We start from the raw sequence: 9,460 nt of genomic DNA, 5'->3' as shown, positions 1-9,460 counted from the left end.
CCAGATAAGTCTCAATCTCGAACTCTACCTCCCTATTAGGAGGTAACCCAGGCAGCTCCTCCGGAAAAACATCAGAAAACTTGCTAACTGTACTAATCTCCTCGATCGTGGATAAGGAACCTTTAGTGTTCAGAATACAGGCAATGAAAGTCTCATACCCCTTCCTGATCATACGATCAATTTCCATAGTTGAAACAATATTGGAGAGATAGCCACGCCGTTCACCAATTAACACAATAGTCCGACCATCTGAAGTCTTCAGAGTAGCACGCTTGTATTTGCAATCAAAATTTACCTTGTGTTTATTCAACCAAACCATCCCAAGAATTAGATCAAACTCCTCTAAAGGAAGTTCCATAAGATCAGCGAGAAAAATTTCTCCCTGAACCTCTAGTGGACAACGCCGAAGTACTTTATTCACTAACACTGACTGTCCTACTGGACTCGTAACCACAACCGTATTATCAGTTTTCTCAATCGGAATCTGAAGGTTCCGAGATACTGAACTCAATATATAGGAGTGTGTCGAACCATTGTCCAGTAATGCAAAGTATGGAATAGAATAAATAGTAAATGTACCTGCAATAACCTCAGGCTCATCTCTATCATCCCGACGTCTGGTGGCATTAATCAAAGTTGGTTGTCTAGCCTCTGAAACTGCAGGCTCTCGACTCTGCTGGGGTCGAGCTCTACTATCGGCTCTGGATGATGATCCATAAGGCTTTCCCTGATTACGACCTCTAGTTGGGGTCTGTACTGAAGTCTGAGAACGTACAGGAGTCTGGGTAGCAGTCCGCTCTGACGAAGTTAACTGTGGACAATCCCTCCGAAAATGATCACTGGATCCACACTGATAGCATACCCCCATTTTCTTACGACACTCTCCTGTGTGTCGTTTACCACAATACTCACAAAGGGGTCTATGAGGCCACAATGAAGAACCACCTCGACTGACAACTGAGGGTGAATATGGTGCAGGCCTAGAACTGGTATTGCTTCTCAAAGGACCCGAAGTATGAGTCTTCTTTCCAGTACGAGTCTTCTTTCCAAGACTTGCGGAGAACTCGTTTGGGCCAGAAAATCTCCCGGGCCGCTCTCAATCAACACGGTCTCTTGCTGGAGCCAAGGTCTCTACCTCCTCAACATCCTTCGCTCTGCCTACTAGCACATCAAAAATCTCATCCTGATGGGTCACAACCTGCCTACGCAGCTCGTATCTGAGTCCAAGGGCAAATTTACGACATCGATCTCTCTCGGTAGGTACCATACTGACTCCATACTTTAGCAACTTCAAGAACTCAATCTCATACTTAGAAACGGTCATGTCTCCCTGAACCAGGTCCTGGAACTGCTGTCGTCTCTGAGCTAAATAGCGCTCTCCCAGAAAACGGCTCCGAAAGCGCTCCTTAAAGAAACCCCAGGTCAAACGATCAGCCGAAACACTACTGACCACTGACTCCCACCAGGTGTGGGCATTGCCATCTAACATCGCAACTGCACCCAGATATCTCTTAGTTGGGTCCAAACCCAACTGATCCATGCGTCTCTCAGTATCCTGGAGCCAATCTTCAACTTCAGTAGGAGCTCCACCAATCTGTCCCCCAAAAGTTCTGACTCCATTGGAAATTAGAGTCTGCGAAATAGGAACCTCGGATACAACACCAGCAGCTCTTACCGCTCCCTGTATCAACTGCAGAAATTGTCTACCAAAATTCTCATCCAAAGCAACTTTGGTAGACTCAGACTCAATATCGGTCGCTCCTATGATCGGTGTAGTCATGCCAGTAGCAGCAGTATGAGGAAAATTCGTCGGGGTCGTAGGAGCAGGATCACCTGTCGGAGGTGGGGGATCTACTCGAATCTCATCGATTGGGTCCGTAAATCTAGCCATTCGACCTCGTCCACGGGTAGTTCGACGTCCACGTCTAGCACTCATTTTGGTAGATCTCTAGTTTACCACAGAAGGTAAAACTTAGGGTTAGATAAGCACTTGGAGTCTCAAACACAATTAAAATCGTAAAAACTTTGAGACATGGCCTTAGCAACAGGTTTTGTAAAATATTTCAAAACCGTATTTTCAATTTGGACTCATACACAGTCCGAGGTTTAAAAACCAAAAGCTCTGATACCAATTAAATGTAACCCCCTAGACCCAGCCTATGCGTTTCGACTAAGTCTAGCGGATCACATCCATGATTTTTAAAGACAATTTTCGAAACCCTTATTCGATCAATGTAAAATCACATTATAAATACATTTATAAAAGGATATAATAAATTACGATAAAACCTAACTCATGAATATAAAACTAAATAGTTAAAAATTAAAATTTTAAAACATGTCGTAGAATTCGAATCACTATAAACCAATTATCAATAACGGAATAATATTCATTTCTAAAACAAATACTTCAAATAAAGGCCCATGCTACCAAAATAAAGTCAACTTGAAATATAAAAGCATTACAAATAGATGTACTTCAAGATATATGTTGATTCTCCAAGTGCTCGATCTGGGGTATCTAACCAACAGTATCTGAAAGGAAAAAAAACATTTTCGAAAAGTGAGCTAGGCTCAGTGTGTCCCAATAGTATAATAAAATCATAGTAGGTACAATAACCGAGTAATAGTTCAGTAAATCATCATAAAATCATAATAAAGTTTAACTTTTGAAACTCATAGTTTAAATCCCTTCTCCTGTACACCAACCGCAGTTCCCCAGAACTGCGTCCGTAGGGCTACCTTAAGCACACAACAAAAAGGAAGCCTACCTAAGGATATGCTTTCGGGCCTATATCCTTAGGTCCGTAGGGCTTACTCTAAGCACAAACCAAAGAGGGCCAACCTAATAGAGCATCTTGGGGCTCGTGAGCCTACCCAAGAGTCCATTAAGTCCGTAAGGTTTACCAGCTTGATCAGAGCTATACCTCCGTAATTCAATCCAACCCAAAATCAGTATTTCAAAAATACTATTTATACAGTAAGCATAATTTCCATAAATCAGTAAACATCGTTATCATATATTAATGAAAACCAATAGTCATATATCAGTCATTGTCCATAAACCATCAATAAACAATAAATCATAGCTTTCAATGTACCATATTTCAAAACAGATAAAACAATTAAATAGTACTTAGGGAACACACCACGATAATAGGATCAAACTGTAGATCTACTGAGTACTGGCCTCGCCACGTTCTGCTATAGTTTTCGAACCTAATTCATAATAACACTACATTACTAGAGGGTAACATAATCAATTTATGAAATTATAAGATTTACGGGTCTTACGGGTGAATACGGGCACTCGTGGTTTAACTGATCTAGAAGAGCTGAGTTGAGCTGTCGAACGATCCGGAGAGTCTCTTGTACCTTCAAACAATAATAATTTATTAACCCCAAGTCTTACTTAATTGATCAAAGCTAAAATTCTTAAGTATATAAGCATTTTCCGGATTTGACTATTAATTTGGAAGATTTCAAGTCTGAATTTGACCAAACGGATTGCGGAATCGGAATCAGGACGTCGAAAAACATAAAGTATGACTTTTCAAAAATTCAAATTCTTGGTCAAAATCAAAATCAATGGATTTGACTGATGATTTGGAGGCCTTCGGGTTCAAATTTGGCAAAACGGACTTCGGAAACGGATTCAACATGTCGAAAAATGTCAGAATAGGTATACTCGAACAAAATCAAAGGTCGTTTAATGGTCGTTTAAAGCTGGTCAAAGTTATGGTCAAAGGGGTTCAATAGTAAACATTCGAAAATTTCCAAAATGTCACCTTTTTCAAAATAATTCTTAGAATGTCACCTTTTCAAAATATTTCCTAGAATATTACTTTTTCAAAATATTTCCCAAAATGTCACATTTTTCAAAAATTTCCCAAGATGTCACCTTTTTCAAAATATTTCCCAGAATGTCACATTTTTTTACAAAAATTCTCAGAATATCACTGGGTCGGCTCGGGTCAACGGGTCGGTCAGACCGGTCAAACCGGTCAAATCGGTTCAGACCGGTCAAGCCGGTCAACATGAAATCAACCAGTTCGAAGCTCCCCCACGCACAGGGGCGACGCGTGGGGGCGCGTGAGGCATCTTTCGGTCTCCAATAATTCATAAAAAAATTCTAAAAATTCTTTAAGCGATTTTGAGTCACTTACCAACCTCGGTTCAAATTTTTGAAAGGTGGAGAGCTCGATTCCAACTCGGTCGAAACTTTGACCGCTCCACCTCCCACACGCGCCGTCGCCTACGAAGATAAGGACGAAACCGTCGGACTCGGAACGACAACAGGAACACAATGGTGCGGGAGGTGTCAAAAACTGATCAACGATCGGAGATGAATTTAAGATTTTCCCGGCGGTGGTGCCTAAAAAACATCGAGACTTTGACTCGAAATTCACGTTGTTTGGCAGCGCTTCGCTATAATTGGTTTACTGGGTTTTGATCACGGGTCGAAGATGAGCTTGACGGTGGTTTTAATTTTACGATTGAAGCTCGGACGGCGTCGAAATTGAGCTTGAAAAAAGGGTGCGGGAGAGTAAAGTTTTGCAATTGTTTTCTGGTATGTAACCAGAAAACACATTGCACATATTTATGACTATAAGCTGCCGACACTCTTTGGCAAAATTGGAGGATTGGTCCATGAATTTCTTTCACTTCTAAAATAGACTACAAGTTTTGCAAACTTTTTAATTAGTCACCAAATTTCACCAAATTACACCGATTTAATGATTTTTTTTTCTCTCGGGTTATTACAAGTTTTTGGTTTGAATGCTCGAAAAATCCCCAATAAAAATGGTTACTTCTGATGTAAAAGAGGATGGAAAATACTTTTGAAGAGGCATTTGTTTTTTGTATGGCCTTTTTTGGTTGTTTCCAATAGGGAATATCATTACAGTCGGGGGGAGATTACATTGTTATCTGTTGAATGGAGGGGAAGCCACTCAGTACACTGCCTTTTGTGTAAAATCAAAAAGAGGAGGGCTTACATAAATCGTGCTCTCTAATGGGGAAAAGGTCATTCCCTTTAGCATATGATTTTTGGAATTTTATCCCATGTTACAAAAAAAATGGCAGAATAAATTTTATTTTTAACTCTTGTTTGTCTTCCTGTGTTGTTGTTGTGGACGAGAAACCATTTTGGAGACCTACTGTGTTTGTTGTTGGTGTGTGTGGGTTCATGGGGCCTGAGGGCATGTGTGTGGAGGGTCCTTGCTGGCAAGTGAAGGGACCACTAGAAATTGAAAAGCAATTAACGGCGGCTACTAAAGCATAGGAACTTGAGGGTTTCATTGTTAGCTATTGTTTTGGGCCACCTGAGTTTGGGCTGGTTAAAATAATTATTGGGACTATTGGGTTTGGTTTGAATGATGTGTTGGGTTTATGGATTAAATGGATTTTGTTTGAAATGGGATTGGGGTTGAATGTAAAAGGACTATAAATGTTTAATGAAAGGTTTAATTTTTGTAATTGGAATATTATTTTGGGTTTGTATTGGACTTCTAATGCAAAAGGTTTGGAATTTGGATATTTAATTGGATTGTAAAAATTACTCCAATTTGAGCTTTATTTTTATGAAGAATATGAATGGTTCCAAATCCAAATAAGCACCGGAACATTAAACACCGTTGTCAAATGCACAATTCGACTACCCATTTTTCATCGATGCCACTTACGCCAATCGATGAACGAATCATCTTCAAATTAGTCCTCAAACGTCTTTAATGGATTTAAATCAACCGGAAAAAAATTAAGGTATTATAGTTGCTCCTCTTTTCTTGTCGTTGTGAACATAAGAATATAGCAAAGACAAATAGATAGCATAATTTTGTCGGTTTCGATTGCAACTCAATATGGCTTTAAAAACCTTCTTTGGTCTTTAATTAATTTGTTCATCCACTTTCAACCGAATGATTTGTCCCTTTGTATCCAAAATTCTTCTCGCTTGGTTTGCCCCAGTTTCATGAATGTTGAATATGCAAAAGATAATTGCCATTAATTAGCACCTTTCAGGATTTGTTTTTGTCATTTTTGTTCATTTTTTCTCTCTCCCCTTTTTCCTTTCTTCTTTTTTCCTTTTTTTAATTTTTTCATTTTTTTTTTTGAAAATTTTAAAGGAGAAAATTTGAATATTGCTTTGTCATTCTCTTACAAATACCTTATGAAAACACCATGCCCGAAGGTCTTATAGATGACCCGAAAGACTTTTCATCTTTCTCAAAGGACTGACAGACAACTCGAATGATTTAATTGTCATACTCGAAAGACTTACTGATGGCCCAAAAGACTTACCAATTTGGGAAATAATCTAATGGTAAGAATCTTTGGAAATTACTTTCGTACTTCTTAAAAATTTCATTTTCTAAAAATCTTAAATGAGAAACTTTGAAAATTGCTTTTTCTCATTTTTCAAAAACATCATATGAAAGCATCTTGCCCATAGGTCTTTTAGATGGCCCGAAGGACTTATCATCTTTCTCAAAAGACTGACAGACGACCCGAAGGTTTTAATCATCATGCTAGAGAGGCTTACTAATGGCCCCCAAAGAACTTACCAATTTCAAAAATTTCTACTGGTAAGAAACTTTGGAAATGTTTTCTTACTTTTCAAAAATTTCCTTTTTATTTTTCAAAATTTCATTTTCTGAATATATTAAATGAGAAACTTTGAAAATTTTGTGTCTCATTTTTCACAAACATCATATGAAAGCACCTTGCCCAAAGGTCTTATAGATGGCTCGAAGAACTTATCATCTCGCTCAAAAGACTAAAAGATTACCCGAAGGACTTATCAATTTGGGAAATAGTCTACTGGTAAGAAACTTTGGAAATCACTTTCTTACTTTTAAAAAAATTCATTTTCTAAAAACATTAAATGAGAAACTTTGATGATTACTTTTCTCATTTTTTACAACAAATATATAAAAATAACTTAGTGGTCGGGTACATGCCCCACTTTAAAGTAATGAATCTTCTATGGATTGGGCTCCTCTGTTTTTTAGGTTCTGTCACTCTAAACATGATTTCCTACAGTTGAAGTTTGATTCCTAGTGTTCTCTTCTTGAGATTTTGAAATCACAAATATTCTTCTTTTCTTATAAGATCTGTAAAAATCATGCATTTATGTGTAAAAGATTAATGAAATTAAATGTATCTAAATGCAAATGATGTTCTCATGAATGCAAAAATTTAGATTCAATTTTCTTTTGACTTTAGAGTGGAGAATTCGGTCTTTCTTCACTTGATCACTCTTTTCCAAAGCTTACTATGATATCAGTGTGGCAACTTGTCAGACACACTAGATTTTCTTTGCCTAGAACTTTGAATCCCTTAGACTGCTCCATGTACATTTATTCCTCTAGATCGCCATGTAGGTACGTCGTCTTGACATCGATTTGTTCAATATCTAAATCTTACAGGCTGCTAAGCCAATGACCATTCAGATGGATGACATCTTTACTACGGGAGAGAATATTTCTTTAAAGTTTATACCTTTTTCTTGTCTGAATCCTTTGACGAACAACCGAGCTTTATAGCGAGGATTTGAGCTGCTATCTTCGATCTTGATCCGATACACCCATTTATTCTTCAAGACTCTTCTCCTTTTTGGTAGCTCCACAAGTTCATAAGTATGATTCTCATACAAGGATTGCATCTGTTCTTGCATGGCTCTTCTCTACTCTTCTTTATGACTATCACTAATTGCTTCTTTATAGCTTTGAGGCTCCCCCTCATCAGTGAGCATAACGTACTTATTTGTATTATATCGAGTGGATTTTCTTTTATCTCTGGATGATCATCTCATCTCAGATGATGTTAGAGAGCTAGATTGAGGCTCTTCATGAGCTGGTTCATCATGGGTCTCCTAGTTGCTTTGCTTTAACATAGGTTCATGATCTTCAGCATCATTGTATTCTTGTGTATTATTATACTCACGTCGAACTGGAGCAGGTTCGGTGTTCTTGTTGCTTCTAAATCTTGGCCTCTCTGAATTTTTGATATCTTCGATTGTTTGGTCTTCAAAGAAAACAATGTCTCTATTGTGGATAACATTCTTATTGATTGGATCCCAAAGCCAATAACCGAATTCATCCTTAGGTGAACGAAGGTAGATGCATTCATTCGTTCTTTGCGTCAAGGTTGGCTCTCTCATCTTTGGGTATATGAACAAATGGCATACGCCCAAATACCTTGAGATGATTGTATGAATCCGTTTTGCCCATCCAGACTGGCGAGAGCTGTGCTCTGACATAAAAACAAGTCAACTAAGACATCAGAACACGGACTCAGGATGCAGAAATGCAACATCATTGGTCATGAAGCCGAATCCACAACTTGCTGACTTGATAGAAAACATATGAAATTGTAAATCATGGGAAGCAATAATCAGAAAACTATGGCCTAAAGCAAGGTATGTTGGTTGCATATGTACGGGCGTTATGAGAAATTATACCGCAAAACTCGAGTTGTATTGCAGCGGGCTCCCTTTAGTTTAAACTTTATATGTTTGCTCTGAAGCTTAGTGTGGGATTAATTTATAATCTCTAAGAAAACCTACATATGTCTCTTACACAATCCTCCCTAACTTGGCTTGCTTTGAATTCCTTCCTACGAAGAATGATCACGATGAATCTATTAAAATAAAAGCAATACTGAAGATGTTGAGCATGTTATCTTGTACATGTGAAGCCCGATTATCGTTATGAATTACTTGTCACAACTTCTATAGGTAAAAGTTTCTCCTCCGAATTTAGATTGTTAGCCAAACCATTTAATCTCATGTCATGCTCTAATTTTGTATTATACATCCTGGTTTCTAATACAATAACCAGTTAGATAATGATAAAATATTGTTTGATGATATTCCTTCCTTTCATTCAGGATTATATCGATGTAAAGTAGGAGATGTTCTTATGGTGACTGATTTTCACAAGAATGCACCTCAATTTTTTAAATTTATGGAGAGGAAAAATGTTGCTATAAGTGAAGATCAGGAAAAAAACAAGCGAAACAGACCTCTTAATTAAAGGTTGTGATAGAAGCAAAGGCCCTTCTCGATCCACTAGGATTGGTGTTAACAAAGTACACTAGCTATGCTGATACTTCCTTAGCACCATGTCACTATGTGTTATTTTGGGAGCTCAAGCAAAAAGAAGGCAATCATTCCAAAGAGCTTGACCAAAATATAATGGTGGAATGTTACTTTATAATGGAAGAGTAATTGCATTATACATACAAAATCTATAGTCAAGAAAATATAATTGCACCTTTGGAGATTAGGGTTATAAATCAAGGAACTTTTGAGGCATTATTGGATTACTATGTGTCCAAAGGAGCCTCTTTCAGGCAATACAAGAGACCTAGTTGTATTAAATCTAAGGAAGCCTTCAAGATATTAGATTCAGGAGTGGTAGGAAAGTTTTTCAGCCCCAAATCACCATTATAATTTAGC

Source organism: Hibiscus syriacus, unplaced genomic scaffold (genome assembly GCF_006381635.1).
Source record: "Hibiscus syriacus cultivar Baekdansim isolate YM2019G1 unplaced genomic scaffold, ASM638163v2 tig00013915_pilon, whole genome shotgun sequence".
Taxonomy (NCBI): Eukaryota; Viridiplantae; Streptophyta; class Magnoliopsida; order Malvales; family Malvaceae; genus Hibiscus; species Hibiscus syriacus.
Note: the sequence above shows the minus strand (reverse complement) of the source record.